Source organism: Ursus maritimus, unplaced genomic scaffold (genome assembly GCF_017311325.1).
Source record: "Ursus maritimus isolate PB19 unplaced genomic scaffold, ASM1731132v1 scaffold_7, whole genome shotgun sequence".
In the NCBI taxonomy this organism is placed as follows: Eukaryota; Metazoa; Chordata; class Mammalia; order Carnivora; family Ursidae; genus Ursus; species Ursus maritimus.
The window spans coordinates 47,202,124-47,211,947 of NW_024426885.1; the positions used below are offsets into that span (position 1 = coordinate 47,202,124).

The 9,824-nt window shown below is 57.6% G+C and overlaps 1 protein-coding gene across 4 annotated transcripts in view; it reads right to left on the bottom strand.

The window, feature by feature from the left end:
• The window catches only part of ZMIZ1 (zinc finger MIZ-type containing 1), a 231,424-nt gene that overhangs the window by 220,538 nt on the left and 1,062 nt on the right, over nt 1–9,824 (bottom strand). The gene's annotated exons all lie outside the window — the stretch shown is intronic.

Below are 9,824 nucleotides of genomic sequence, written 5' to 3' on the forward strand. Positions count from 1 at the left end.
GTACAAGCCCACACCAGAAGGTACTCTGTGGGGATGCTGCAGAGGGGGCATAAGTCCCCCGTGGAACAGGTATCAGAGAGGTGGCTGCCAAGCTCCCTGCGGTCCTGAGACTCAAAGGTCCCCGGAATAGCAGGCGGAGTGGTGTCTGCAGCCCTTGTCAGGAGAGGCAATCATAACTCTGGCGAGCTGGCTAGGAGGGGAGCCAGCCATCAGGTAAGAAGCTCGGAGAACTCTGGAGCCCTCAAGGATTCCAAACCCCCAAGCGGCTCCACTCCTTCTGCCTAGAAGGATCGGCCTCGAAGCTGAAGCTCACGTCAGACTGACGGTGTGAACCCAGGCTGAGGTGGAAGGATCTGAAAGCCCCCCTTCCGCAGATAATCAATCAATGCTGAACTCACAGCTTCGAGGAAGCGCCCTCTGCAGCCACGGCCCAGTCACCAAACACCAGGCAAGAAATGGCACCCGAGGTGTCCTCTTTTCTTCCAGAATCAGAAGTACTCTGGGGGCCTGGAGCTCAGGAGGGCTGAGCAAACCCGGTAGGGAGGTGGAAGGCCAAGGAGTCCCCCCAACGTGCTCATGGCAGCCAAAGAGCCCACTCTTCAGGACCCCAGAAACTCAGGGACCTGAGGGCTGTGAGCCAGGGAGGCAGAATCATCCATGGTCACATGGTGGGCTTGCCAGCACAGAGCTCACCTCGGCCCAGAATCCCCCGCAGGGCCTCAGGCTGCCTCTTCCCACTAAAAGCAGCAGGGCTCATGAAGAATCCGTTCCAGCCAGGCATCCCGAACGTAGAGAGTGACCCTCTGTCTGTAAACACCAGTGAACCCCGCAGCCCTAGAGGAGGAAATATTAAGCCAAGAGAGCAGGGTAAACAGGCAGTGCGGACAGCAGGGGAAAACTGGCTTCCTGAGCCAGAGGACATAAGCCCCAAACCAGTCCTGCCCAGCCTTTCTAGAAGAGGCAGTGGGTGGGAACTTCCTCCCTTCACCTTAGTCCCTAGCTTCCTGGGGACCGTGACTCTGGAGGTTCTGGTACACATCACAGGCACTCGCGGAGGACAAGACCAGATGGTTTCAGCCGTGCGGTCAGCCAGCCCAGGAGGCCATCCCTTGGGGCCGCCCCAGCCTCTGTACCAGGTCCTGTGTCCTAGGGGCCTGCCACTGTAGTGACCTTGGTCAGGTCCCTCATCCTCCCTTGGCCTTGGTGCCCTCCCCAGTACAATGTCAAGCTGGATTAGCAGGCATTGTAGACACAGACACCTCCGTGGCTAGGGCAGTGGCACCAATGAGTTGGAACAGAAGGGCCTGCGGGAAGGAGGTGGGGAAAGACAACACAGCAGTCCTGCCACTCAAAGGCCAGGGCAATTTTAGACCCTTCGATGAAGGCCATGGTTCTTACACTGCTTTCACGGGTCCAAACTGATTTAAGGATCAGAATAAAGCCGTGGATCATCTCTCCAGAAAAATACGTGTTTGCAAAAGAGTGTGTGCGGGCTCAGGGGTGTGCGGCCCCGGCAGGCCGAGCGCGAGGCTCTTTCTGCTCAGATAGCTGCTGTGTCTTCGAGGCCCATCTCTAGGGACATGGCAGAGGTCCCACCCCTCTGTCAAGCTGCTCTGGCTTTTGGGACGGCCCGGCCACAGACAGATTTGTGGTCTCGTAACAATAAAAGAAGAGGAGGCCAGAGACAGTGACGGAGGACTGTGGCCTTGAGGGGCAGAAGTCAGGGGGCACTGCCAAGAAAGCAGGCCGGGGGTGGGGGGTGGCAGGCGGGGAGGACTGTCCATGTGGAAGCCGCCTTCGACTTCCCCCCTGTGCACAGCCCCTCTGGGACAGTGCTTCTTCTTCGGCAGAGAAACCAACCAGGGGACCAGCCATCAATGCCAGAGCTGGAAGGGACAGTCACTGGTGTCTTCAAAAGCTATTCTGCATAAAAAAGGGAGGTGGGAGGAGGGTCCTCTCACTTGGGAACCGCTAAGGGAGGCATAGGGTTGGCAGTGTCCCAGGAGAGGGAGGCCGTGCTCTGCGGTCCTTCCTTTGGTGGACTGGGGTTCCTGACAGCCCACTCTGGGAAACCCTGATGTGGTCTCAGCTCATGATTTTCAGATGAGGAAACTGAGGCCCAGAGGTATCTGTCACTGGCCTGAGGTCCCACAGCGCGTTGCCATGGTTGGTGGTTGACGAGGCCCAGTCTCTCATGCTCTCCTTTTCTCCACATGGGACGAGCCCGGGAGGGAGGTGGTGTCACCACTGGCCTCACCTCACAGGGGAGGAAAGAGAGGCTTGCAGGGAGGAACCCAGATGTCAATCTCCCCCTCGGACCACATTGGCAAGGGGAACACACTTCACTGGTAGGCTGAATTAAAAGGAACTCAATTAAATGTTATCACGGAGGGCCTCTTAGAGGTGACCCGCCCGACCCGACCTTCCCACTACAAAGGGGAGACTGCGGACAACGGCCGGGAGCGGAGGGTCAGCAAGTCTGGATGCCAGGTCCAGCCGTGCTTGGTCCTGAGATTACCAGGGGACCTTGGGCGATCCATCCGACCTGAGTCTCCTCACCCGTCAGTGGGAGGACCTGTTTGTTGAGCAGTTATTCTGTGCCTGGCGCTGCAGGCGCTCCGTTCTCGCAGCCCAGGGGGAAGGCAGTGTGTTACTTTTTATACTATGAAGATGTCTGCGTTGCCGACGTGGAGACGGGAGTTGGAGAAGTTAAACAGAACCTATCCTAAGTCACAGATGCCACAAAGGGCGGAGCTGAGAAATGAAGGCAGCAGTCTAAGCAGAGCTGAAAAGAAATCAGTTGCCCAAGAAGTACTGGCTATTACGATGTTTCTGGTAGACTCTGGGAAGTTGTTTTCAAGACATAAACAACAGCAGGAGCACCGAAACATGACAGCAATAGAAAATTCCACCCCTCCCCACCCACTCAGACGACTCAGCCTCCCTGTGGCTGTGGCCGGTCCCTTCGCCTCTCTGGGCTTTGGGTCTCCCCAACTGCCAAATGACAAGGTTGGACAGAGACCCTCGAAAAGGCCTCCCCACTTGCAAATGCCAAGTAAGGGTTTCAGGACCCTTCCCAGAGGTCTCCCTATCCCATCTGTCCTTCAGCCACAGGGCTGGCTGGTCACGGCCGTGGGCCAGGTTTCCCAGCTTTGGCCGAGGTCTACCAGAGAGCAGGGTGGGGGTTTTGGTAAGTGCCTGTGGACAGGGTGAGGTCCAGGCCCTTGGCATCTTCTCCCTTGTTCTAAGCCTGCTGGCTCTTCCTCACATGCTCTCACCTGGGCCTGATGCATGTGGCTCCCAGGGTGGGAGGCAAGGGGCTCCCTCCCTGCTTCCCCAACCGCAGAGGAAGTGTTATCAGGAACAAGGCAGCGGGCCATCTTCTTGGACTTGGGCAGCTGAGAAACTTTCTACCCTCCCTGGAGGGTTTCTATTTTACTTCCCTCGAATCTGCAATGCCACCCAGCTACGATGACCTTTTAAGAAACATGTTGCCGGGTCGGAGTGCTAATGCCCGTGCCCTCCCAGCTGTGCAGGATCTGGGAGTACTCCTGAAAAGCCCCATGCTTATTCCTTACCCCGAGAGCTCAGAAATGAACCCCGTCCTTCCCAGGCTCATGTGGTCCTTCCCGGTGAAGGATGGAAGCACATCTGATGAGCTCCGAAGCGTGGCTAACGGGGCTGTGCCCGGCCAACAGTAGATGCTCAGTAAATGTTTAATGAGCTAATGGGCTGGGCAGACAGGGTTCCAGGCCTGGCTGTGTCACTAATTCACTGCTGCCCTTGGATACGGCCAATTCTTTCTTCCCATAGCTGGGTTTGCTGGGCTAGGAAAGGAACGGTCAGGCTAGGTGAGCCCTCCAGTCCCTCAGCTCTGTACTACGTGCTCAGAGCCATGGAGCTTCCAGAGTGCAAGGGAGGTTTCAAACACCTCTCCCTGCTGCTCCAGGGCCAAGTGGAGGACAAGATGTGACTGCTGGGTGGGAACCTCCCGACAGGGGTTCTGAAGGCATCACAGCCACCACCCCCGACCTTCACCACCCCTGCAAGCACCAACCTCTGTGGGTGGATGACTGAAGTTTTGGGAAATGCGGATGGGGGTAGGGCAGGAGAGAGGATAGGGACAGACTGCAAGTTCCATTCACACCAGATGCCAAAAAAATAATTTTGGAAGAGCCTTTGAAAGCACAAAGAGATTGTCTTCTAACATAACCCCCACCCCCACCCCCATCAGAATAGCCTTGCCATTTTCTGGCAAAGCACTAATCTGCATTCACTTGGACCCTCCAAGAGATCAAGAATCTAGGACAGGGGAGGAAGAGAAAAGCCCCCATCTCTGAGAGCCCTAGGAGAAAAGGCCTGAGTCCTCGGGAGAAACCTGGGCCAGCAGAGGCGACAGCATGTGTGAGGGCACGCGGATCCGTGCATGTGTGTGTGTGTGTGGGGGGGGGTGTGATGCCAACTGGGGAGCAGGCTGTGGGACAAATGAAGCACCCCTAGCCCCTATCTTTGGGGTAGACTTCTCTGGAGGGTTCATGAGTCCTGTACAATTCCAGACCTGCCCTGAAGTCTCCAGGGACAAAGATCACAAAGCCAGACCGCAAGACCCAGGCACCCTGCCACTACCGGCCATTGAGGCCCGGGGCCAGCCCCTGCCCGGGTGCAGAATTCTGTGGTCCCATCCACACAGCGAAGGCTTGGAGCCAGATGACCCTTAAGGGCCATGCCTGCTCTGACGGTCCGCGGGGCCAAGACTCCACAGAAAAGCACAACACCTATGGTCACTCAGGCCCCCACCCTGTAGAATTGGAAAAGGAGTCCCCAGTCCCCAGCTGGCTGTCTAAGGCTGGGGCTGGGGCAGAGCGGAGTCCCCACACCGTCTGTCCTCAACAGCCTGCCACGGCTGAAACCTTCAAGTGGTTACAATTACAGCCGGGCTAACAGGATTAGGGGAGCATTGAAATCTAAGAAATCTAATTAGCTCAGACACCCCGGCCTCCCCCAGCATGATCCTGCAGTAACCCCGGCAGCTGGGCCTGACAGGCGGGGGCCCCGGGGCCCTCCCGGGCTACAGTCATTACCTGTGCAGGTGTGCCAGGCTGGGCCAGGCTTCCTGGGGAGGTGCCAGCTTGGCCTGCCTGGCCGCGTCCTGCTCTGTACCCCACCAGCTACGGCCTCGTCCTGGGGTAGCACTCAGCTGAACTCCACAGCAGCGGGCGCAGGGACGTGGGCAGCAGGAGGGATGTGTCTGGGGGTAGGAGGAACTCAAGAGCCCCCACAGGGCGGCCACCCCACACAGCCCGAGGACTGACTCAGCCAGAGGAGGGGCAGGCTGAGTCAACGTCCGTATCTATAGAAACCATCACAGCCCAGGGAAGAGCCTTGGGCCGCACAGGGACCTGGGGCCTGGAAACATCTCCGCTTCCTGCTCTAGGGCCAGGGTTGGGGTTGGAGACCCATGCACAGACACGTGTGCCCCAGCAGTCACGGCAGCATTTAGGGCTCAGAGCAAGCTCAGCTGTAAGACACCAGGCCAAAAGAAAGGAACACGCTGCTGGGGTGGGGGTGGGGGGGGCACAGGTAGGCCCCTCTGTGACCCTTCCTGCGGGCGGCTCCACCTCCCTAACCTCAGTTCCCGAGTCCCCATCCCACGGGGTCCACACCGACTTCTGCACCCGTGTCCCTGTCTACTTGGAGGACTGGGAAGGCCGCAGCAGTGCCGCAGCTCTAAAGCCTGGGGCTGAGTCCTGGCTTGGCTACAGGTTATCTTACCTCTCTGAAACTCGGTTTTCTTGTCTGTTAAGTGGGGCTAATTCCAAAGAGTAGCTAGCTTCCGCGGTGGCTGCCGGAGTGCCATAAATTTGGAGAGTGCTTCTAAATCCCCCAAGTGCCAAACACAAAGGCGAGGGACCGTGGTTATTACTGTCATACGCCCCATGGCAGGCAGCCAGCTGGTAGTGGTTAATTATTTATTTGGACTGATCTTCCTGCCCTTACTGGCTGTGAGCTCCTGAGGGACAGGAACTATCTTCCCCATTTCTGGGTGTCTCACAGGCCACAATCGTCACAACTGTGGACTCTTAGGAATTATCTGGGGCACCAATGCTGGGCCCCTGACCTGACCCTACCCCCCATCATGTACCTCCTTCTTTCTCCTCATTGTCAATCCGAGGAGGGAAAAGTACCAAGAGGCAAACCCAGCACGTACACTGACAGATCACGGTGAGCCCCTCTGGAAGACCTCTTCTCACTCCCGGCAGCTCATTCCCAATAACGGTTGAAGGCAGCCGTTTGGAGGGTGTCCACATTCTGCTCCCCCCCCATCAGTATGATCTGCTTGACCCCTGGTCTTGAATCTGTGATCATTCAAGAAAGGAGGAGACTGTGGTCTGGAGGACCCCCAGCACCTCAAGCCCAGAGTGAGGGTCAGGAGGAAATGATTTCCAGAAAGCATGCCATGCAACAGAGCACACTCATAGAGCTGTCCACTGAAGGCAGAAGCTGCTCGGAGTGGTGAGCGCCCTGTCACAGGGGGAATGCAAGCCAAGACTGGGTATAAGCTGCCAAGGAAGTAGGCTTGGGGAAGCACCTTCTGGTAAATGCTTCTAGCACCCCCAAGGCAACACCTTTGTGCTCCACTCTGCACCCAGAGCCTGCCAGGGCTTCAGAGGACACACACCAAGGGCTCTACTACTCATCTCTGCCTCATCCTCACGGCAGCCTAGTGGGATCAGAGTTGCTCTGCCTTTGGACCCATTTTACAGATTAGGAGACTGAGTCCCAGCAGGGTGAAGCCACTGGCCTAAGGGAACCAGCCTCTTGACACGTCTCCCCCATCTCCTCAAGCACTGGGAAGACCCAAGAATCACAAAGGGTTTCTCAGAGGCTGTGTGTGGGACTGATTTTCTCAGCCTCTCTTGATCCTCCCTGAGGGCAAGGCCCAACCTCAAAATCACCCCTAGAGTTTATAGCCCAGGAAAGCTCTGCCTCCCCCCCCCCTTTGTCAGGGGCTCTAGGGACAAAGAGCTTCCCCCTCAGAGGGCGTGGACAGAGGCCACTGTGTCCTGCTGAGAGGTCAGAGCAGTCACCAGGCAAGGCTGCAGCGGGGTCCAGGGTAATTACTGCAGCCCGGCCTTTGTTGTCCACACAAAACCCGAGGAACCTCATAAAGATGGGGCGGTGATAGGAGCCCGGCAGAAGCCCTTGGGAGCAAAGTTATGAATGAAAACGTATGAGACCCAGTCACAACCTGGCAGGCCCTGCTTCCTGGTTCCGTGACAGAGTGCCCAGAGAAGCTTCCGGAAATTAACTTGTTGGTGCCCAAATTTCTTTCAGTGATGCCTCACCCTGAGGTGAGGGTCATGGCTGCTTTTGGACATTAGCCAAGGCCTCAGAACTCCGTATCCGTGGCTTCACACACGGGTACTCTTGTGACACGACTCTCAGGACACAGTAGGCCTCAAAGTGCCTTCCTTCCTTATCTACCCCCCCCCATTTCTGTCAATCAGGGAAAAAGTGAAGTGTGCAGCTCTTCTCAGTGGGAGCCTTCCCCCTGCAATTTTCCAGGATGAGTTGCCGGTGGGCACCTGTCCTATGTGGGGGCACATCTCTGGGGGCCACGTATGGAGAGAGTGTTGTGTTACCGTTGCGAGGGGAGTGTGCATGTGTGTGTGAGAGAGAGAGAACCTGTGGTTCTGTGGCCAAATCCCACAGTCTCTAGACCTTTCTTCACTTTGCTCCTGGCCATGAAAGGAAAGAGGACCCCCCCCCTTCTTTCCTTAGGAGGAAAAAGGGACATACTGTCCCCACCAAGAAGCCAGAAATCCTTCTTTGCAAAGACAGGGCTAGTTATCAAAGTTTCCCAGAAGTCCGGCAATTTCTCATTCCCAACTCTTCTCTGTGAGCCATACCCTGAATGCCTCAAAACCCCAATCCAAGAACCATTTAAAACTCTTGAAAACTCCCTACTTCTGAGCGCCTCCCCCCACCCCAGCTCCATCGTCTCTTACCAACTCTCAAAAGTCTAAAGTTTTGAGATTTACATGTGAAAACAGCATTTCATAACCTCGTGACTTGGGACAAGGAGATGCTTCTGTCCTTTTGGGAAAAACAAAACCCGACCGAAATCATAAAACTTAGAAGAAAACACCATCTCCCTCCAGATGCATTCCCTTGGCCCCAAAGTCACACGTGCTCTGTGGCAGATAGGGCTTTCAATGTGTCTTTTGTTTGATGCTGGTGTTTCAACATCCTCAACTGGATAGAGAAAGGTCAGCGCGAGGCTTGGGGCATTCACAAACCACAGCACCAGGGCCAGGCAGAGGGGAAGCAAGGGGCCAGGAATTCCCCCCCCCCCACATCACCCCAACTCCTGCTCTGGATCTCCTCAAAAAGCAGCCAGGACAGAGAAAGCGAGGGGCCTGCCCCCTGGTCTCAACTCCCCCGATAGCTTACACACAACTTTTAAACTCCCGGGACCATACCAACGCCAGCGAAGTCAAGTCCGAATTCAACGCCAGCCAAGCTGCCCATTCTCCAACCACAGCGCCTGCCTCTTTATCTCTACCTTCAGAAAAAACAATAATAAGCAAACGCAGGCACCTCTGAGAACAGCCTCTGGCCTCCTGCCCTGCCCTGTGTAACCAGCCTGTCCTTACACCCACAGGAGAGGAGGAGACAGCGCGGGTTAACCCTCTGGTCTACCAGGCCTCGTTCCCAGGTTGCAGCAGGGAGACAAACTGTTGCTCAAGAAAATCCTCCAGAAAACCCTCGGCACCAGGAGGCAGCTCCCTGCGGCTTCTGCCCAGCGCCAAGCCCGGGGCTTCCACAGGCGGCTTCTCACTGCCCTTTTAAATCTGCACGGTTGGGCTCTACTCTTCCCATGCCCCGGGCTGTCCACCCAGGGGGCTCCAAATGGTCATGGCAGAGCAGGGAGGAGGAAAAGACTGGCCGAGCAGTGCCCTCACCCTGCCAGCGCAGCCGCCAGCTTCTTGGAGGACCTCTGAGAGAACATTTGTTTGGGCTGCCAAGTTAAATCTTCCTCCCTCATGTCAAGGCATTGGAAAAGCAGTCAGGGGAGAGGAGAAGGGGGAGAGTGGGGAAGGAGCAGCGGGAGGGACGGAGGGAGGGAGGGAGAGAGGCAGGCAGGCAGGCAGCTCTCAGAGCCCCAGTTACTCGGGCACTGCCCAAGGAAGCTTGCGGCTCTCAATCAGAACAGTCTGGGTTCGGGACACCCAAGCAGGGGTCGGGCCGCCAGGCCTCCAGGGTCAGGCGCCGGGTGTCAGTCGCTCTGTGCCCCAGCCTCGGGAGAGGCCCTCGCTCTGTGCCCCGCTAGAGGGGCGAGCTGGGAAATTGGAAGGCAGAAGCGGAAAAAGTTTGCGGCAGCTAGAGGGGTAAGGGCTGGGCGGCCCTGCCGTCGGGCTGTCCCCTCGGGAGGGGTGGGGGGCCCGGGCCGGCTGCCCTGGCGCGCTACCGCCAGCCCGCCCTCCTGCCCGGGTTGTTTACATTCCTGGAGTGTCTTTTAAACCCGGGGCTGAGGCCGACTCCCGGCCTTCTCCGGCGGCTCCGGGGCAGTCTCCCGTGAAAATCTGCTGGCGCACAATGGCCGGGAAGGCGGCCGCCCCTCGCCCGCGCCCCCGCTGCTCCGGGGCGGGGAGCCTGCCCTCCGCACCGCGCCCTCTCCCCGCCCGCCTGGCTTCCTGGACAGATGTCCCCGGCGAGGGGGCGACGCGCGCCCGCTGCCCGCGCCCCAGACGCCGAGGCCGCGCTCCCCAGTTTTCTCCCCAGCCCAGACGCCAGGAATGTGAAACAAGCTTCCAGAGCCC